The following is a 21704-nucleotide window of genomic DNA, read 5'->3' on the forward strand; positions in this document are numbered from 1 at the left end:
TTCCAGTGAACATCAACGCAAGCTCAAGGAACAGCATCTCATTTACCGATTAGGCACGCTACAGCCTGCCGGACTGAACATTGAGTTCAATAATTTCAGAGCATGATGGGCCCCCCATTTTACTTTTCTTTTTAGTTATTTTTTCTTTTTTGTGTTTATTTTATTTTAATTTGTTTAGTTTGTTTTTACTGTGCCTACCCACTGTGTTTTTTCTTCATGTTTGTGCTTGTGGCTGTTCTGTTTTCATTCCATTAACACCTTAACTGTACTAATGCTTTGTCTTTCAGCACACAGTTAACATATTGTTTGCCTTTGCTTCATGATCTTCTGGTCAGTTATTCTCTGTGACCTTTTCCTATCAACAGCTTCTCTTTTGTTATCTCTTGCCCCACCCCCACTTTACTTGCTTAAAATCTTTTACATTTATTATAACTGTCAGTTCTGAAGAAGGGTCACTGACCTGAAACATTAACTCTGCTTCTCTCTCCACAGATGCTGCCAGACCTGCTGAGTATTTCCAGGGTTTCTTGTTTTTATTTCAGATTTCCAGCATCCGCAGTATTTTGCTTTTATTCCAGATAGGTTTGATTGGCTTGATTTTTGAGGGTTCTAAACTTCTGGCGATAGGCTTCGGGTACTAATTCATATGTCCCGAGGATAGCATATTTGATGAACTTTCAGCTGGCAGCGAGGAATGGACTTCCTGGGCTTTTGCAGTTAGTTTGCTTTGCAGTAAAAGAGACCAAGTCCCAACTCGCCATTTTAGCTGCCTTGCCAGTTTCTCGAAAGACACGAAAAACATTTCCACATCTTCCTCATTGAATTTTGGAATCAATTAGGTGAGTTTTAGCAATCTTGTACCCAAGCCTGAATTCTGATCCTTCATATTGGCCATGCTTTCACTAGGGTTACTCTGTCATCCCCTGGCTAACTCAAGCCGCTTCAACTATCGTTCTCCGCCTTCTTTCTGGAATATCCTTTCTCTCTCTCTCTCTCTCTCTCTCTTTCCTTCGCCTGTCTTTCTTCCTCTCTCTCTCGTTCCTTCTCCTGTCTTTGTTTTTCTTCATGTTCCATTTGGAAGGCTCTTTCTTTCTCCCTCTCCTGTCTCTCTCTTTCCTTCTCCTCTAATTCAAGTATCTTTGCTAGCAGTACCCTGACTGGGTCTGCTTCTAACTCTGCTTCGTCAGATTCAAGGGAAAAATGGTTGTCCACTAACCTTAGGGGTTCAGACTTCCTAGCCTTGCCACGTACAGTGATCCCACACTGCTCAGCCATTTTTCTTAACTCCTCCATAGACAGTGCTTTTAATTTATCCCAAGTTACTTCACCCTGGCTTGGAGAGCTGTTCACTTCAGTTGCAGACATGTTAGTATACAATCACACACAACCACAAGAAAACTTGTATTGATTTGCTCTTTTTTGATAGGGAACAATTTGGCTCCCAGTTCCAATTTCCACTCGTTTGTCTGTGGGTATCAATCCTGGACGAGCCCCAAGTTTCTGATACGACCAGGTGAGCAATCTGTCGAGGGGTCTCTTGCGGTCTTCACCTGGTCTTAATTTGAAACACACTGTGTCCTTGTTCACAACATTCCAGTTATATGGCAAATAAATGAGCACAAACAGGCTTTCTTTGGTTTAAAGCAGAAAGAGGAAATTTATTAAACCTTAAACTAAATTCTAATAGGGTTCACACCTACGGATATGCGACGCGCTCAGGCTAGCATGCACACACGATATAAACATGCAAAATCGGGACAGAAAAGAGCAGAAGAAAAGATAAGTGGAACAGTTTGAGGCAATATCTTGTTACTGTTTCTCTGATACTACTTGCTGTAGTCCTTGATTCAAGATATGATCTTGTGTTTAGTTGGGGCCCAGTATTAGTCTTGTTCAAACCTTGTTCACGTAGGAAACCTTTGCTCTCTCTGAATTTACATGTCTTCACTGGTTTCAGTTCCTGAGACATAAGCAGTCAGGCAGAGGAGATGTTCTTACTTCAGTTTCAGGAGCACACGGCATTCTGATGGGAGTTCAAATTCAAAAAAGACTCCCAGGTTGCCACGCAGGTTAGTCATGTGACTAGTTCCTTATGTGGAACAGCCTCTCCAACATCCTTTGTTTGACATTCAAATCCAAAAGCTCCAGCCAGCTAGACATGTAACCAAAACTGGCCCGACCATGACTGTGTATTGGAGAAGCAGCTGCTGGATCCCCATTGTTCCAACATTGTCTGTTACCATGGAAATGGTTATCCGGTCAGGGTTTGCAATTTTAAGTTTCAATGTTCATGTGGCAAAATAATGTGTGCCTCAGTCTTGGCAGGCGGGGCTTGCCTGACAATCAAGGAGTCAATTACTGCAGTAATGAGGGATGATGTCTTAGAAGGTTCCTCAAATGAGGCCATATGGGTAGGACCTAAAAACAAAAAGTGGGCAATCACTTGGCTGGGAGTGTACTACAGGCCTTCAAACAGTCAGGGAGAGATAGAGGAGCAGATATGTAGGCAAATCTCAGAGAGGTGTAAAAATAATAGTAGGGGATTTCAACTTCCCCAATATTAACTGGAATAGTCTTTGTGCAAAAGGCTTAAAGGGGGCGGAATTCTTAAACTGCATCCAGGAGAACTTTTTGAGCCAGCACGTAGAAAGTCCTGCAAGAGACAGTACTTTCAAAGCTAAATTGTTCAGGTATATCACAATCCCCCTCCCTGATCTCTACACCTACATCATCCTTCTCCATAGTGAACACAGATGAAAAGTAATCATTTAAATCCTCACCTACGTCCTCCAGTACTGGACCTAATCTTGGGTAATGAAGCAGGACAAGTGGTTGAAGTGTAAGTGGGGGAGCATTTTGGGATAGTGACGATAACTCTAAGATTTAAGGTAGTTATGGAAAAGGACAAAGATGGATCAGAAATAAAGGTACTGAATTGGATGAAGGCCGATTTCAATATGATAAAATAGGATCTGGCCAAAGTGGACTGGGAGCAGCTACTTGTCGGAAAGTCTACATCAGACCACTGGGAGTCATTCAAAAAGGAAATAGTGAGAGTTTATGGCTGACATGTGCCCGTAAAGGTGAAGGGTAGGACCAACAAGTCCAGGGAACCCTGGATGTCAAGGGATATAGAGGATTGGATAAGGAAAAAAAGGAGGCTTATGGCAGATTCAGAGCACTGAAAACAACGGAGGCCCTAGAGGAGTATAGAAAGTATGGGGAGGGGGTACTTAAACAAGTAATTAGGCGAGCAAAGAGGGGGCATGAAAAAACATTGGTGAGCAACATAAAGGAAAATCCTAAGGCGTTTTATAAATAAGTATATTAAGGGCAAGATGATAACCAGGGAAAGAGTAGGGCCCATTAGGGACCTATGTGGCAATCTGTGTGTGGAGCTGGAGGACGTAGGTGAGGATTTAAATGATGACTTTTCATCTGTGGTCACTATGGAGAAGGATGATGTAGGTGTAGAGATCAGGGAAGGGGATTGTGATATACCTGAACAATTTAGCTTTGAAAGGGAGGAGGTATTAGTTTTAGCGGGCTTAAAAGTGGATAAATCCCCAGGCCCAGATGAGATGTATCCCAGGCTGCTATGTGAGGCAAGGGAAGAGATTGCAGGGGCTCTGACACAAATTTTCAAATCCTCTCTGGCCACGGGAGAGGTGCCAGAGGATTGGAAGACAGTGAATGTGGTACTATTATTCAAGAAGGGTAGCAGGGATAAACCAGGTAATTATAGGCCAGTGAGTCTAACATCAGTGGTAAGGAAACTATTGGAAAACATTTTGAGGGACAGGATTAATCTCCACTTGGAAAGTCAGGGATTAATCAAGGATAGTCAGCATGGCTTTGTCAGGGGGAGATCATGTCTGACAAATTTTATTGAATTTTTCGAGGAGGTGACTAGGTGTGTAGATGAGGGTAAAGCAGTTGATGTAGTCTACATGGACTTCAGTAAGGCATTTGATAAGGTCCCACATGGGAGATTGGTCAAGTAGGTAAGAGCCCATGGGATCTAGGGCAATTTGGCAAATTGGATCTAAAATTGGCTTAGTGGCAGGAGGCAGAGGGTGATGGTCGAGGATTGTTTTTGCGATTGGAAGCCTGTGCCCAGTGGTGTGCCGCAGGGATCAGTGCTGGGACCCCTGCTGTTTGTAGTCTACATTAATGATTTAGATGTGAATATAGGAGGTATGATCAGTAAGTTCGCAGATGACAGGAAAAGTGGTGGTGTCATAAATAGTGAGGAGGAAAGTCTTAGATTACAGGACGATACAAATGGGCTGGTAAGATGGGCAGAGCAGTGGCAAATGGAATTTAATCCTGAGAAGTGTGAGGTGATACAGTTTGGGAGGACTAATAAGGCAAGGGAATATACAATGGATGGTAGGCCCGAGGAAGTACAGAGGGTCATTGGTGTACTTGTCCATAGATCACTGAAGGCAGCAGCACAGGTAGATAAGGTGGTTAGGAAGGCATATGGGATACTTGCCTTTAATAGCCGAGACATAGAATGCAAGAGCAGGGAGGTTATGATGGAGCTGTAGAAAATGCTAGTTAGGCCACCGCTGGAGTACTGTTTACAGTTCTGGTCGCCACACTATAGGAAGGATGTGATTGCATTGGAGAGGGCGCAGAGGAGATTAACTAGGATGTTGCCTGGGCTGGAGCGTTTCAGCTATGAAGAGAGACTGGATAGGCTAGGGTTGTTTTCCTTGGAGCAGAGAAGGGGGACCTGATTGAGGTATACAAAATTATGAGGGGCATTGATAGGATAGATAGGAAGAAACATTTTCCCTTAGCGGAGGGGTCATTAACCAGGGGGCATAGAGGGGATTTGAGGAAAAAGATTTTTACCCGGAGGGGGTGGTTAGAATAAGGAATGCACTACCTGAAGAGGTGGTAGAGGCAGGAATCCTCACAATCTGTAAGAAGTATTTAGATCAGCACTTGAAATGCCATAGGCTATGGGCCAAATGCTGGAAAATGGGATTAGAATAGGTAGGTGCTTGATGGCAGGCATGGACACGATGGGCTGAAGGGCCTGTTTCTGTGCTGTATAACTCTATGACTCTACGAAAATTTAATCTCACTGTCGGAAGTCATTAGCTCAACTTATTGCTTTTCTGCCTCAAGTTCACATGTAAGCAGCTGTGCAAGAAAATTACATCTGCTTCTGACAGCCTCCAATTCTGCCTTTGAGCTGGTTTGATTGGCCCTGGTGGGTTGAAGTCCTACCCTTCAGTCGTCTTTGTTCTGAAAGCCTTTTCCTAATTGGGAGAGGCTGGAAGCTGGAGGAACAAAGGATGTTCATGTACACAAATCACTAAAAACTAGTGCACAGGAAGAGAAGCAACTCAAGTTAAGGGCAGGAGAATGAGTGTGTACATAAAAGCAGCTCGAGTCCTGAGTGAAGTGGAAGTGCAGAAAAGGTTGATGATGTATCAGAATAAGTTTGGCTGATGGGAGAGAAAGTACCAGAAGAGAACCCTGCAGGCAGTGAAGAACTGCAGTAGAAAACAGGGATAGAGAGAGACCTATAGTGAAATTAAGGAAGCTAACCTGAACAGCCTTTTCACCACTTCCAAGTTGGAAGATGTACTGAAAAATGTAATGGCGTACAGCTTTTGACAATATGGATAGTCTGTACCAGAAAGTTGTAAGTACAAAAGAGGCCTAAAACTAGGTTATTAGGTACAGTTACCAAGCTGTGTATAACTTGGTAAAGTCTTCAGGATGTATGATATGCTCTGAAAGTAAGCTGTGCTTACTGCGTGTTTGACCTGCTTCATGTCCAACTGGGTGATCCAGGGAAGCTTGCAGACCACCTTTAATAATGTTGTTAGAATGTTGTACTCAACCAGGTGATATTTAGGAATATTAATAGTTGCAGTAAAGTTCAGAACATGAACATGTACTTTTTAGCACAACGTTTTCCCTCTGCTTTTTGAGAGAGCTAAAGCATTTTATTACAAATGTGTGCAAAATCATGAAAACATATTCAGCCAGTTGAAGTTAGGAACACTGAGGGTTCATTTTAAATTACTCAATTCGTCAGATGCATTTTTCAAGCAATTGTTCATCACTTAATTTGTTCAACAGCATATTCAGTGGCCCATCTACTGATGTGAATTAGTTACATTAACAGTACTTTGGTCATTATTATAGTGGTTTGGCAAATAATAACTCACTAAATTCAAAACAAAAATGTCAGAAGTACAGCCTACCATTTGATCCATGATCGCAAACAGTGGTCTTATCATATTTCCGTGCTATGCATCTGTTCCAGCACGTGCCTCCCAGCCATATAACTTGTGGAATTATTTTACATTGTTGGTCATCAGATTCTGCCAAATTTCAATCAACAGAACAAAGTCTTAAATTAGCTTATGACTAATGGAATGGAACCAAGCCTCTTGAAGCTGGTACTTGAACAGTACAGCAGCAAAGTGTACTGTTTGGCATAGGCCATTTAAAAAAAATAGTTTTTTGGATCTGGGCACAGCTCACAAGGCCAATATTTATTGATCATCCCTAGTTTCCCTTGAGAAGCTGGTGGTGGGCTGCCTGCTTGAATCGCTACAGTCCATGGAGTGAAGGTGCTCACGGTACTTCCACAGTGCTGTTAAGCATGGAATTCTTGAATTTTAACCCAGTGAAGGAACAAGAGATATATGCCCAAGTCAGGTTGTTGCTGTGCTAATGCATGTATCATCAGAGGCTTAGTCTGGTACAGTCATGAACACTTTTAAATTTCTTGGAATGGTCACTGCCTCTGTTGGAAACTTTGGCTGGAATTTAATGTTCTCTCCCTCCCTCCCCGCCTCCCGGGAGCAGGCTGGGACTAATTGTCACTTAAGGGCCATTGGTATTGCACCAGCACCTGAGGAGGCTGCCCAGTAATACCGAGTGACCTCCTTGCGGACAGGAGGGTGGGCCCTCCTGATCGGCACTCTGTGCCCCATGGAGGGACCCTCAAGCAGCATGGGCTGTCCCCGCTAAAACTACCCACCCTCTCCGGCCTGCTGTCTGATGTGCCTCTCCCCCATGCCCCCCCCCCCCCTCCCCCCCACTTGCTGGGGCCTGGCAGATTGTCCCCAGCGAAGCCTGATCCCACTTACCTGTTCCAAGGCTGGTGTCAATTGTGACTCCTCTCGCTGGGTGCAGTGCCAGCAGTGGCCACTGCTTCTGATGGCGCTGCTGGGACTGAAGAGCTGCCAGACTCTGAATGACTGGAAGCTCTTGGAGGTGGGACTTCCTGCCTCAGAGGGGCGGAAGTCATGACCAAGATCAATTAAAGGCCTGGGCCAAGCAAAACAACAGCATGGCTTCCAGACCTGGTGGAGGCGGGCTCTGCTCCAACTTTTCAGCCGGTGGACGGGGCCATCACCTCAACGTTAAAATCCAGCTATAGATATACCTGCAACTTAATTTATGATAAGCCCATCTCCCGTGCACTCCTTCAGTGTTCTGCATGTTGTATATTTAGGGATGTTCCTAAGTTCTCAGCTTTTTCTAAGATTGTGCTAGCTTTTTTTAAATTGTTGCTGAATATTTGGCACATATGCATGCTGTTTCTGGCTGCTACTACTACCTGGCACTGCTGTTTCTCATGGGTTGTCACTTTGTGTTGCAATTTGTGAAAATTGATCAAGGAACAAAGCAGCACTAGAAACTGTAAATGGAGCTAGTCACATGCATGCCAACCCAGAAGACGAGAAAATGCTGACTCACACTGAGGAGCAAATCAAGTGCCTATGAAGGGAGTGAAGTACTTAAGTACTTCTTAGGGAAGTAGTCTATTTGGTAAGCTGATTTTGGGTAATTCCAAATTTCAGTTGCTTTGCTCCAGAATTATCAGCTGTGAAGTAGAGAAATCCTAGCAGAATTTCACGGTTTCCCAAGGATGCATATCCGTACCCTTTTGGATACGAATGCACAATGCAGGCAAGGGTGAGGGGAATAGTATCTGGAAAGAAGTATGTACAATTCCCGAGTGGTAGTATTAGCGTATGAAGCCTCAGGTCTCGTAGTGATTTGACAAGCCTGTTTTCACCATTTAAGAGAGGTGCTGAAAGGAGATCTCAGCTGCTTTCTGGCATGGGTGGAGGGAAGATGAGGAAAATTCAGAGGCTTGATTCATCTGATATCACATATGCACATTCTACTGACTCATTACAGAGAGATGTCAGCGAAGTTTAAAACCTTCATTTTGGTAAAGGTGAGGTCTCACGTGGTAATATTTCTGATTGTAGTAGGAAAGTTGAAGAATATTTATCTGCTGCTCATCACCAGGAGCATTCCGACTGGCATCAGCAATGCATTTTACCTGCCACCTTGTCAGTCTTTTGATTGTCCAAACCTGCTGCTGCATGTTACGTTCAGGAACAGCATAGGCATTGAGACCTGGGACAGGTTCTCAGTTTGTTCTTTGATGACTGGCAAGGAGAGATATAAAATAAAACAAATTAACATGATGAAGGTTGACATCAGTAAAATCATAGACTGTTTTGAGCTTAAACTCCTCTTAGCTTGAGCCCTGGTCTTGTAAGACTTTCTATTATGTTTTTCAAATTGCAAGGATTAGAAAATTATCGGCATTCATAGGGTTATCAAGTGCTTAGTGTTAGTATAAGGCATTTAACATTGGTTAAAGTGGCGTGGGTTAAGTGTATAGAAGTTCAAGTGTCATCCTTGGCTCAGTGGTAGGACTCTCATCTATGAGTAGGAAGGCCATGAGTTCAACTGCCATTCCAGAGACTTGAGTACATAATCCAGACTGACAATTCTGTGGTACTGAAGGAATGCCGCACAGTTGGGGTGCTGTCTTTCGGATGAGGTGGTAAACTAAAGCCTCACGTTCCTTCTCCAGAGGATGTAAAAAGATTCCACGGCAGTATTTGAAGAAGAGTAGGGATTTCTCCTGGTGTCAGGGCCAAAATATCCTTCAACTCACACCACCAAACAGATTAACAAGCAATTTATTTCCCTTTATGTTTGTGGAGTGTTATGAAGGTGCTTCTATTTTTTTTTGAGGATTCATGTGTTAGAATTGTGGTGATGGATTCATTGGAGAACTGAAGTAATTCCATAGATGTTGGACTTTGTTTCTTAAAAGAGGTTGCCGAAGGACACTGGAAGTCACATGCCTTAAGCTCAATCAACAACAGAAACCTTGATGACTTGGGGAAGATGTTTACAGAGAAGTGACATATCATGATTTATGAGGGTCTGACTTGCTGTTTGGTTTCACTTCTGAGATATTGTTTTGGTTCAGTTAGGGTGTGGACTGTGTTTGAAAGCAGTTGGAGATCAGCCTGCCAAGAGAGAAACACCCAGCTTGCCTCCTTCCTCTTGTCTCTCTAAAATGCTGCGTTTCTCCTGAGGAGCTCCTGGAAAGCGCCAGATTAATTCTCGACGCTGCCTGGCAAGAACTTCTCCACAAAAGAAATAAAAGCAAAATACTGCAGATGCTGGAAATCTTAAATAAAAACAGAAGGTGCTGGAAATGCTCAGCAGGTCTGGCAGCATCTGTGGAGAGAGAAACAGAGTTAACAACTTTGCTTCTCTCTCCAAAGATGCTGCCTGACCTGAGCATTTCCAGCACCTTCTGTTTTTATTTCAGATTTCCAGCATCTGCAGTATTTTGCTTTTATTTTAGTGTTTAATTCACTGCCACTTCTCTTCCAGAAATGCCTAACTTGAGAAGTTCTGTTCTCTCCAACATGATTTCCGTTGGTCTCTTTTACCTTGTTCACCTCCATTACATTCTATTTCCCTCCTAGTGTTTGATAAGGTGTCCACCAAAATTAGTTTTCAAGCCACATCTCCTTCCTCAGCGACTGTCTCCGGCTCGGAATTATTCCACGTGGATTCATCTGAAGTTCCATCTGTCATGTTTTGAATCCACCCAGGATTACAGGTATCTTCAAGAAATACAACATTCCTCAGCCTGCTGCTCTTGCCTTGTCTCTACTCTTTGATTTATCACATCTTCCCAAATTTGATCCCTTACCCCCATTATTTTGTTTAAAACCCTCTCTACTTCCCGAAGTATGCAGCTCGTTCAAACACTGGTCCCAGCACAGTTCAGGTGTAGACCGTTCCGATGGTACAGCCCCCACTTCCCCCAGTACAGGTGCCAGTGCCCCATGAACTAGAACCCACTTCTACCACACCCAGTCTTTGAGCCGCACATTATTTTCTCTCATCTTATTTTCCCTATGCCAATTTGTACGTGGCTCAGGTAATAATCCAGAGATTATCTCGATCCGCTTACCTGCCTCATTCGCAGTCACACTCCCCTGTCCCTGACCACTGACCAAATCAGAAGACCCTATCCAATGCGGTGTGACTGCCTTCTGGAACAAAGTGTCCAGATAACTTTTCCCCTCCCTGATGCATCGCAGTGTCTGTAGCTTGGCCTCCAGCTCATCTACTCTGAGCCGAAGCTCCTTGAGCTGCAGACACTTGCTGCAGAGGTTGGAGGCAGCAGAAAGAGATTCAAATGAAGAACAAGGAGAAGGGCGGAAGCATATAAATTGCATGATTCAGTCATGCTTCTTAGCTGATAGGAAATTTAAATTCTGAAATTAACATGATTTTTCATCCTGATTTCAGCTGACTTGCATATATGTAAAAATAAAATTCTACTGTAAATTACAGATTACACAAGCACAGATTATTTGTGACTTAGTTCCAATTGTATGTTAATATTTTTAATGTATTCATGTCCCAGTAATATTCAACATTATAAATTAGCATAAAGATACCATTTTTGTGAGGCCTCAGATGTTTGAATCCATGACCTGTCACTGGTATGACCTAGGCTTAAATCTGAAATCTTCACACTTGGCAGATGTGCAAGGTGCCTTAAGCTCAAAAGAGGTATTTATAGGGTTGGAGCTTTGATCATGTGACATCTGAACACAGTGTCTCCAAATATGATTGCATTTACTTTAAAAAAAAAAGTTGGGTCCTCTGTAGTTGAGTATCTTGGCTCGTGGTTTAGTCCCAGCAGCCGATATGCAAGAAGTTCTGAGAACTAGGAGGCCACCCACCTGTGAGCAGGCAAAGAGGGGAAACCAAGTGCATTGAAGAGAGAAACTAAAGCACTGAAATTGCAATGATAAATAATACTAATACCAGCAGCACTTAGATTCCCCTCATAACCAATAGTAGTACAATAATTTACTGAAAGTCTCTATATAGAGTCATAGAGTTATACAGCACAGAAACAGACCCTTCGGCCCATCGCGTCTGCGCCGGCCATCCAGTACCCAACTATTCTAATCCCATATTCCTGCACTTGGCCCGTAGCCCTGTATGCTATGGCGTTTCAAGTGCTCATCTAAATACTTCTTAAATGTTGTGAGGGTTCCTGCCTCCACCACCTCTTCAGGCAGTGCGTTCCAGATTCCAACCACCCTCTGGGTGAAAAATCTTTTCCTCAAATCCCCCCTAAACCTCCTACCCCTTACCCTAAATCTATGCCCCCTGGTTCTGGACCCCTCCGCGAAGGGAAAAAGTTTCTTCCTACCTAACCTATCAATGCCCCTCATAATCGTGTACACCTCAATCATGTCCCCCCTCAGCCTTCTCTGCTCCAAGGAAAACAACCCTAGCCTTTTCAGTCTCTCTTCATAGCTGAAATGCTCCAGCCCAGGTAACATCCTGGTGAATCTCCTGTGCACCCTCTCCAGTGTAATCACATCCTTCCTATAATGTGGTGCCCAGAACTGTACACAATACTCCAGCTGTGGCCTAACTAGCATTTTATACAGCTCCATCATAACCTCCCTGCTCTTATATTCTATGCCTCGGCTAATAAAGGCAAGTATCCCATATGCTTTCCTAACCACCTTATCTCCCTGTGCTGCTGCCTTCAGTGATCTATGGACAAGTACACCAAGGTCTCTCTGACCTTCTGTACTTCCTAGGGTCCTACGATCCATTGTATATTCCCTTGCCTTGTTAGTCCGTCCAAAATGCGTGAACTCACTTCTCAGGATTAAATTCCATTTGCCACTGCTCCACCCATCTTACCAGCCCATCTATATCTCCCTATAATCTAAGGATTTCCTCCTCACTATTTACAACACCACCAATTTTCATGTCGTATAACTGGTAATAAGGGTGTAATGCCTCCATATCGTACCTGTAATTAGCAGTAACCCTATAACCTGCTGATACTTGGCCTTTAACTACAGCCAGTGTTCCCCTTGCGCTGTAGAACGAGTAGCCAGGCTCCCCAGTTGTTGTCACTTTTAACAGGATGAGGAACTTCAATTATGTAGATAGATTGGAGGAGTTGTGACTGTTTTCCTTGGAGAAGAGATGGTTGAGAGGAGATTTGATAGGTATATTCAAAATCATGAGAGGGCTGGACAGATTAGATAGGGAGAAACTGTTCCCATTGGTGGAAGGATCGAGAACCAGCGGGAACAGATTAAAGGTAATTGACAAGAAGCAATTGTGACACGAGGAAAAGCTTTTTCATGCAGCCAGCGGTTAGAATCTGGAAGGTACTGCCTGACAATGTGGTGGAGGCATTTAAGAAGTATGAAGTAAGAAGTAGATGAGCACTTGAAATGCCATAGCGTTCAAGGCTATGGGCCAAGTGCTGGAAAATGAGATGAGAATAGATCGGTAATTGATGGCTGGCACGGACACGATAGGCCTGTTTCTGTGCTGTATAACTCTGTGACTCTATAATCGAGGCATTCAAGAGGGAATTGGATTGTTATCTGAAAAGGAGGAATGTGCAGGGCTACAGGGAGAAAGTGGAGGAGTGGCACTCGGTAAATTACTCCTTCAGGGAGCCAACCCAGACACGACAGGCCGAATGGCCTTCTCCTGTTCTGCAACAATTCTGTGATTCTGTATTTCCTTTTTATATGTATATAGAATTAGAATTAGAACATTACAGCGCAGTACAGGCCCTTCGGCCCTCGATGTTGCGCCGACCTGTGAAACCATCTGACCTACACTATTCCATTTTCATCCATATGTCTATCCAATGACCACTTAAATGCCCTTCAAGTTGGCGAGTCTGCTACTGTTGCAGGCAGGGCGTTCCACGCCCCTACTACTCTCTGAGTAAAGAAACTACCTCTGACATCTGTCCTATATCTATCACCCCTCAACTTAAAGCTATGTCCCCTCGTGTTTGCCATCACCATCCGAGGAAAAAGACTCTCACTATCCACCCTATCTAACCCTCTGATTATCTTATATGTCTCTATTAAGTCACCTCTCCTCCTCCTCCTCTCCAACGAAAACAACCTCAAGTCCCTCAGCCTTTCCTCGTAAGACCTTCCCTCCATACCAGGCAACATCCTAGTAAATCTCCTCTGCACCCTTTCCATAGCTTTCACATCCTTCCTATAATGCGGTGACCAGAACTGCACGCAATACTCCAGGTGCGGTCTCACCAGAGTTTTGTACAGCTGCAGCATGACCTTGTGGCTCCGAAACTCGATCCCCCTACTAATAAAAGCTAACACACCATATGCCTTCTTAACAGCCCTATTAACCTGGGTAGCAACCTTCAGGGATTTATGCACCTGGACACCAATATCTCTCTGTTCATCTACACTACCAAGGATCTTCCCATTAGCCCAGTACTCTGCATTCCTGTTACTCCTTCCAAAGTGAATCACCTCACACTTTTCCGCATTAAACTCCATTTGCCATCTCTCAGCCCAGCTCTGCAGCCTATCTATGTCCCTCTGTACCCGACAACATCCTTCGGCACTATCCACAACTCCACCGACCTTCGTGTCATCCGCAAATTTACTAACCCACCCTTCTACACCCTCTTCCAGGTCATTTATAAAAATGACAAACAGCAGTGGCCCCAAAACAGATCCTTGTGGTACACCACTAGTAACTAAACTCCAGGATGAACATTTGCCATCAACCACCACCCTCTGTCTTCTTTCAGCTAGCCAATTTCTGATCCAAAGCTCTAAATCACCTTCAACCCCATACTTCCGTATTTTCTGCAATAGCCTACCATGGGGAACCTTATCAAACGCCTTACTGAAATCCATATACACCACATCCACTGCTTTACCCTCATCCACCTGTTTGGTCACCTTCTCGAAAAACTCAATAAGGTTTGTGAGGCACGACCTACCCTTCACAAAACCGTGCTGACTATCGCTAATGAACTTATTCTTTTCAAGATGATTATAAATCCTGTCTCTTATAACCTTTTCCAACATTTTACCCACAACCGAAGTAAGGCTCACAGGTCTATAATTACCAGGGCTGTCTCTACTCCCCTTCTTGAACAAGGGGACAACATTTGCTATCCTCCAGTCTTCCGGCACTATTCCTGTCGACAATGACGACATAAAGATCAAGGACAAACGCTCTGCAATCTCCTCCCTAGCTTCCCAGAGAATCCTAGGATAAATCCCATCTGGCCCAGGGGACTTATCTATTTTCACACTTTCCAAAGTTGATAACACCTCCTCCTTGCGAAGTTCAATCCCATCTAGCCTAGTAGCCTGAATCTCAGTATTCTCCTCGACAACATTTTCTTTCTCTACTGTAAATACTGACACAAAATATTCATTTAACACTTCCCCTACCTCCTCTGATTCCACACCCAACTTCCCACTACTATCCTTGATTGGCCCTAATCTAACTCTAGTCATTCTTTTATTCCTGATATACCTATAGAAAGCCTTAGGGTTTTCCCTGATCCTATCCGCCAATGACTTCTCGTGTCCTCTCCTTGCTCTTCTTAGCTCTCCCTTTAGATCCTTCCTGGCTAGCTTGTAACTCTCAAGCGCCCTAACTGAGCCTTCACCTCTCATCCTAACATAAGCCTTCTTCTTCCTCTTGACAAGCGCTTCAACTTCTTTAGTAAACCACGGCTCCCTCGCTCGACAACTTCCTCCCTGCCTGACAGGTACATACTTATCAAGGACACGCAGTAGCTGCTCCTTGAATAAGCTCCACATTTCGATTGTTCCCATCCCCTGCAGTTTCCTTCCCCATCCTACGCATCCTAAATCTTGCCTAAGAAATTTACATTGTTCTTGGGATTTGGACAGCATTAGCAAGGCTGCATTTAGTGCCTATGAATTGTTGTGAGAAGCTGATGGACATCAATTGTTGCATAACTGAGTGGCTCGCTAGACCACTTCATGTGATGTGGTTTAGAGTAACTTGTCGGTCAGACGGGAGAGGAGTGACAAGTTCCCGTTCTGAAAAGATATTAGTGCAGAAGTGGAATTTTTGAAAATCAGAGAGGTTGCATGGACATTTTTGTTCTCTGACGCTAGCCAGAATTTACCAGATTTATTTAATTCAATTTTACAACCTGTCAGTATGCATTTTGAACTCAGGCCATCTTGGATTATTAACCTAGTTGCAAAGAAATTACACAAAGCTTCTAAATTCACATGAATTCCCAAAGATTCTCACTCGCCTCAATGACTTGCAATGCACTACTGGATGAAAAGTTGATATGAATGGTGGAGTAAAACAGCAGCAGGACAGGCAAAGGCACATGGAAGGCAGGCACTAAGGGAATGCAGAAGGGTGATTGGTTTGTATGCAATATGGCATGACTTCATTTATAAATTTGGTTTAGAATGTTTATTTTGTGTTGGCTTTTACTTTTGCATTGTGGCCAAGAGGACAATGTGATGGTTAGCGACACAGGGAAGGTAAGGTGTTCGTAAATGAGGGATTGGGGCTGCAGTTACTGGTATCGCACTTACATTAGTTTTTCACATAGAGCCTGGGCAGAAAGGAGCTGTCTTGGTTGCCTCCTCATCCTCATGCTCCTACTCCTAAGTTTCTTGCCTGATAGGTAGTAGAAAGACTGTCCCTCATGATGCAGCATGCCACCACAAATCTTGAGTCTGCTCAGCTGAGTACTACAGGGCTCCTCCAGAGCAGTCCAGTCCAGCAGGCAGCAGAATTGTTGCTTCAGCATGCCAGCAGTCTGCTCTATCACATTTCTTGTGGCAGCATGACTCTTATTGTTGTGCATGCTGTGCACATGTACGTGGGTTGTGAACCGGTGTCATGAGTCATGTTGTCATCAGATAGTCCTTGTCACCCACTAGTCACCCTTTGGTTTGCTGTGTTTTTTTATTCATTCATGGGATGTGAGCATCGCTGGCTAGGATAGCATTTATTGCCCATCCCTAATTGCTCTTGAGAAGGTGGTGGTGAGCCACCTTCTTGAACTGCTGCAGTCCATGGGATAGGTACACCCACAGTGCTGTTAGGAAGGGAGTTCCGGCTAAAATAAAGCTGCCACTGTGAACTGCAAAAGAATGAAGCCAGCATGACCGCTGCCAGGATACCGGGCATTGACCTGCATGATGCGCTGTTTATAGTCACACACTAACTGGACGTTGAGGGAGTGAAATCCCTTTTGGTTCCAGTACAAGGCAGAGTTAACATGTGGCACCCACAAAGCTATGTACATGTAATCAATGGCATCCTGCACCATGGGAAAGCCTGCACACCTTGCAAACCTTCGTACTAGCTCTGCCTGCTTGCCTCTGTCAAGAAGGAATGAAATTAAGTAATCTCTTTGAATAGAAAACCTCAGTGACTCCCTCATGTAACACTGGACTGCAAACTGTGAGATGTTGCTAAAATCTCCAGCACCAGCCTGGAAGGAGCCAGATGAATAAAAGATCAGTCATGGTCACCTTCACAGCCACTGACAATGTAGTCCTTGAGATTGGATTGTGGCTGCAGAAATTGGTAGATTTCAGTACAGACCTCGTTAGTGAAGCATAGATGTCTCAAACATAGTTCATTGCTGAGATTCAAGTAGGAGAATTGCTTCCTGAATACCCTACATGGATATGGCCTCCTGCTGAGAGCCTTCTCCCCCTCCTCCCTCTTCTAGCAGCTTGCCTCGCTCTGTGTGGCCTCTGCTCATTCTCCCAGTCACGCTCGATTCCAAGAGATTCCACGTACTATTGCACCTATGTTTGTCCAGAAGCCTTGAAGTCAACAAAATGTACTTCAGCGCCTGCCACTCCCTGTTGACCTTTGAAACTTGAAACAACTGTTGAAAGCACCATAAATGTGTAGGATTGTTGCAAAAGCTAGGATAAATCAACCAGCAACTAACCTGTAAGTAATTGATACCTTTAAATAAAACTGGTGGGAGGTACTTCTTGCTGCTTAACGAAAGTTCAACTATATGAGCTTAAGAGAGGGTGTTGCCTGGAGCTTCAAAATGGTAGTGGCGGTGTCAAAGCAGCATTACGTGCCGATTGACATCATAATCTGTCTACTCTACATACTTCCAGCAGGCATTAACTGCATATTTGCTAATGCCTTCACCAAGGTGGCATCTCGCACATTTTGCATTACAAGTATGCGTGCATGTAGTGGACACCACTTTGAATGACTAACAGCACTCACAGTACCCAAAAAATGGGTGCTTCCGGGAACAATAAGTTTCTAAGGATGGTCGTTGGTTAGTGATCAGGACTCAAAACCATGGGTGATTTTTTTCTCCTCTTCGCACATCCACAGATACTGTAATGTTGCTCCTGTTGGTCTGGTATGTATTGATTTAGCTCAGCCCGAAACATAGATTGGGCCAGGAATCTTCCTGCCGTATTCCATGGTGCATTTACCTACCAAACTATTGGTAAGCATCTTGCTTCTTCACAAATTTGTAGACCTGCAACTCCATTTTGAAAATATGCCTTTAATTCAAGCAGTAAATTTGATATCTGAGATCAAAATAACTTTGAAGTGTAATGCCCTTTGCACTGCAATTTCCAGGACGTTTTCTGCTAGAATTCCCCGCATAGTGAAGCTAATTGTCAGAGTGGTTGATAAGATACTTTGTTAATATTTGAACCACAGCAATTTAATTTGGTCAAACTTAAATTAATGTTCAAATAACTTTACATACCCACAAGTAATATAGCAAGAAATCTTAATGTTTTTGATATTGTAGTGGGTTTCTTTCCTAGATTGTTTCAGCAATCGTGTAAGAATATCAATGTAGTTGAGTCTTCTGAGGTATGAACTAGTCTTTATGAGAGTACAGTGGGTGATGAGTTACAGTCCCTAAGGACTGTGTTTTTGATAACAACCTTCATTTCAAACATACCAATATAGATCTATTATTCCCTTTCCACATCTACAGCAACACATTTTAAATTACACTTGATACTTTATGCAAATGGCTATCTGATTAGACACTGTGGCAGCGTCTGCTGATGTCTCCTAGGATTTATGTAGAGTTTTGTTTACTAACCATCAAAGCAGTGCGGGAGAAAAAGATTATTGTGTAGCTTTGAAGGAGGATAGCTAGCTCACCGTATTTTGCATCTTATAATTAGAAATGTACAGTAGGCCACAATGCAGTGTTTTTAGTGTACTTGACTTTAAGTACTGTAAAATATTAAGATGCCTTTTTATTTACGATAGCAGATAGCTTAAAAAAGGCTTCTAAATTATACATTAGCATTACTAAGGCAAATGGAATTTGAAGTTTTGTAAATGATCAGATATAAATTCATTCTGCAAAGCATTGATAAGACTGCATTGTGACCAGTATTGGCCATCATACTCAATATTCCATGTAATGCTCTTGCACTTTCTAAAGGCCTTGGACAAAGTATAGCATAAGTGGCCTCTTTATAAATTTAGGTTAATAAACCTGAGGGTGAAGCAAAGACTTGATTAATGGCAATTTAGTAATTGACTGAAAGGGAGAAAGCATAGAGCTAAGAGAAGCTAGATCACAATGGGGGAAGGTATTGATTGATTGGCATAGACAGTGTATATTGTATATTGAGTAGGATGATGTCATGGATGAAAAACTGAGGAGGATACCAAACAAGGAGTGATGAAATACTGGGATTATTTCTACTGGAGCAAGAAATATTTAATGGATGTTTTTAATACTATGAAAAATTTTGATGTAGTAAAGAGAGAAGTATTATTTCCTCTGGGAACATAAGAGAATGAGGAGAGAAATATCTATAGAATGGGTTGCTGGCACATGAAATGCTTTGCCCCAGGGAGTGGCTGAGGCAGGCTCCATTGCATCTTTTAAGGGAAAATGGGATAAATGTTTGAAACAGAGGAAAACACCAGGTTATGGAGCGAGCAGGCCAACAGGATTAGTTCTGGATGGCTTTAGCAAAAAGCCATCTGAGAGATGATGGGCTGAATGGCCTCCATCCCGGCTTATGGTTCTATGAGTGCTCCAGGTGCATGAGCTGGACGCCCTTCCGTTCCTGATAATACGAAGTTAATTGATAATGAAGTTCCAGTGCAAAGTCGTTAAATTTGGGGATGAGGCCAAGTTGGGGCAGGGGGCACAGCAGACTTGGTTGTCAGTCAAGATTTGCAAAGAAAGCTCGATGGGTTATGCACCTAGGTTAACTATACAAAGTTCAAGATGGGCATATGTAATCGACAGCATATATTTGCAATAAATATAGAAGGCATTGAGTGGAATAGAACTTGCCTAAAGTAGAGTTGAAAGAAATCTAGGTTGATTTTTTTAAATCATTCGTCATGTCTAAACGGTGTGAAGTGGCAATCAGCAAGATGAAGTGGATAATGGGTTATATTACCAAATCCATTCAGCTCATATTTCCAGAAGTTATAATAAAGTCATATAGTACTTGGCATATTCTGTTCATTTTTCTCTCCCAGGAGATTACATGACGATAAGGTGGAGCTAGGGGTGTTGGCAATGATGGTCTGGCAGGCTTGATGGACCAGCTTGTCTTTTCCTGCCATCGATTTTGTATGTTCGTATTCTGCTTGTCTCAACCCAAGAGGCCAAGCGGCCAACCAGAATCTAGAGGTGCTGCAGAGGAGAAAAAGAAGCCTGATCTCTGGTACAAAGACAGAAAATGCTGAAAATACCCAGCAGGTCTGGCAGCATCTGTAGAGACAGAAACAGAGTTAGCGTTTCAGGTCGATGTCCCTTCATCTGAACACTAATCTCTGGTGTTGAGTTGATAAGCTTTGAAAAAAAACTTGATAAAGTGGAATTCTTCTGTCTCAAAAAAGAGAAACATTATCAGGAATCATTTACAGGTATAAAAACTACTTAATCGGGTAGAAATTAGACCTGGAATAATGCATTCAGATTCCAAAAGCCAGTAGGACAAGAGGGCATACATTCAGGTTTGTGAAAGGTAAGGTTAAAATTGATAGCAGTAACTATAACTTTACACAAGGTGATTAAGAACAAGAAAGGTTATTGGATTCATTTAAGGAACAGGCTTATGCTATAATGCTTAATATTCAGAAAGGTTGGGACCATTTTATTTCTCCCAAATCTATCTTGTTATTCATTGGAAAGGCAGCAAGTAAGATTCTAGGCTTAAATAAATGAGCTGTGAAGACTGGTCAAGACAGCTAAATCAGTTTATTGCAAAGAAAGCCGATGGGAAAAATGATCCAATTATTTTAAATAATGAAAGGAGTCAGTGGGCTGGAAGTGATACTGTTATCTATTTTGAACTAGCAGCAAGAATTAGGAAACAGGATTATAAATTAAAACTACCTTTAAAATTATTATAACTTAAGGACCAGTTAATTCACACCTATAGTATATTGTTTTGGTAGAGTACTCCTTTGCTTGGTGAATGCAACTTTTGTTGACACACTGACAAAAGTGTCTGAACAAGGACTGGAGATGTGTGGTCTTGCTGCTAAGTCAAGAAGTTAGAAATGTTTGTAGCTATGCTTTCAGAGTGAGACGTGAAACTTGTACATTCTTAAGTTACAAAACTAAATATAAGTAAAAGAGTGATGGGAGAGGTTAAGAGAACTTTTTCAAAAGGTTAAAATAAAAACGAAATACTGCGGATGCTGGAAATCTGAAATAAAAACAAAGTTCTGGAAATACTCAGCAGGTCTGGCAGCATCTGGAAGACTCTGCTTCTCTCTCCACAGATGCTGCCAGATCTGCTGAGTATTTCTAGCACTTGCTTTTTTTTCCCCAAAAGTTTGTTAGGATATAGACTGCTTTATCCAGAAACAGTGGTAGCAAAATAATCTATAATAACTTCTTAAAAATGAAATGGATAAATATTGAACGAAGAAAGGTTTTAAAGGATCTGGAGAAACGGCAGGAAAATGGGACTAAGAGGACGACAGAGAGTTGGCACAGGTGTGATGGACCAAATAGTGTCTCTCTGAAAAATTATATGATCTTATAAATTCTGGTCTCAGTTTAAAATAACATGATTACTATTGGCCCAAATTGGTTTAAAAATGACATCCAGGGATGTGATGGTGGAAGTTGAAGGTAAGGTAATATGATTCAACAGATTGTGGAGGAAAACAAGCTTGGTGCCAAGGCTAAAGGGAGATGAAAATAGTTTGATAGGACCCTGCACATGGATCTAAATAAATGGGTCTGAATGGATTGAATGACATTTTTCTTGATCCTGTCTCTTTGCATACTTCGATCTGGGTGAAATGTTTTATAACATCATCGAAATAACACTTTTTTATTCTGTAGGATACAGGGTTCATTTAAGTGAACAGAAGAATACAGGCATTTATTTCAAAGCTAATGACATTGAATGCTCTGGGACTGTACCTGTGGTGTTGAGGAATGCTGTAATTTTATGCATGATGCTTATTTGTCGTTAAATCACTAGCACTGATAAATTGTGCCGCTTTCTAGGGTAGTAAGGTCACTTTGCGGGGTACCT

The 21704-nt window shown here is 42.7% G+C and overlaps 1 protein-coding gene across 2 annotated transcripts in view; it reads left to right on the plus strand.

Annotated features, from left to right (window-relative positions):
- The window catches only part of triqk (triple QxxK/R motif containing), a 143558-nt gene that overhangs the window by 20805 nt on the left and 101049 nt on the right, over positions 1 to 21704 (plus strand). The window lies entirely within an intron of this gene.

Source organism: Heterodontus francisci, chromosome 5, assembly GCF_036365525.1.
Source record: "Heterodontus francisci isolate sHetFra1 chromosome 5, sHetFra1.hap1, whole genome shotgun sequence".
Taxonomy (NCBI): Eukaryota; Metazoa; Chordata; class Chondrichthyes; order Heterodontiformes; family Heterodontidae; genus Heterodontus; species Heterodontus francisci.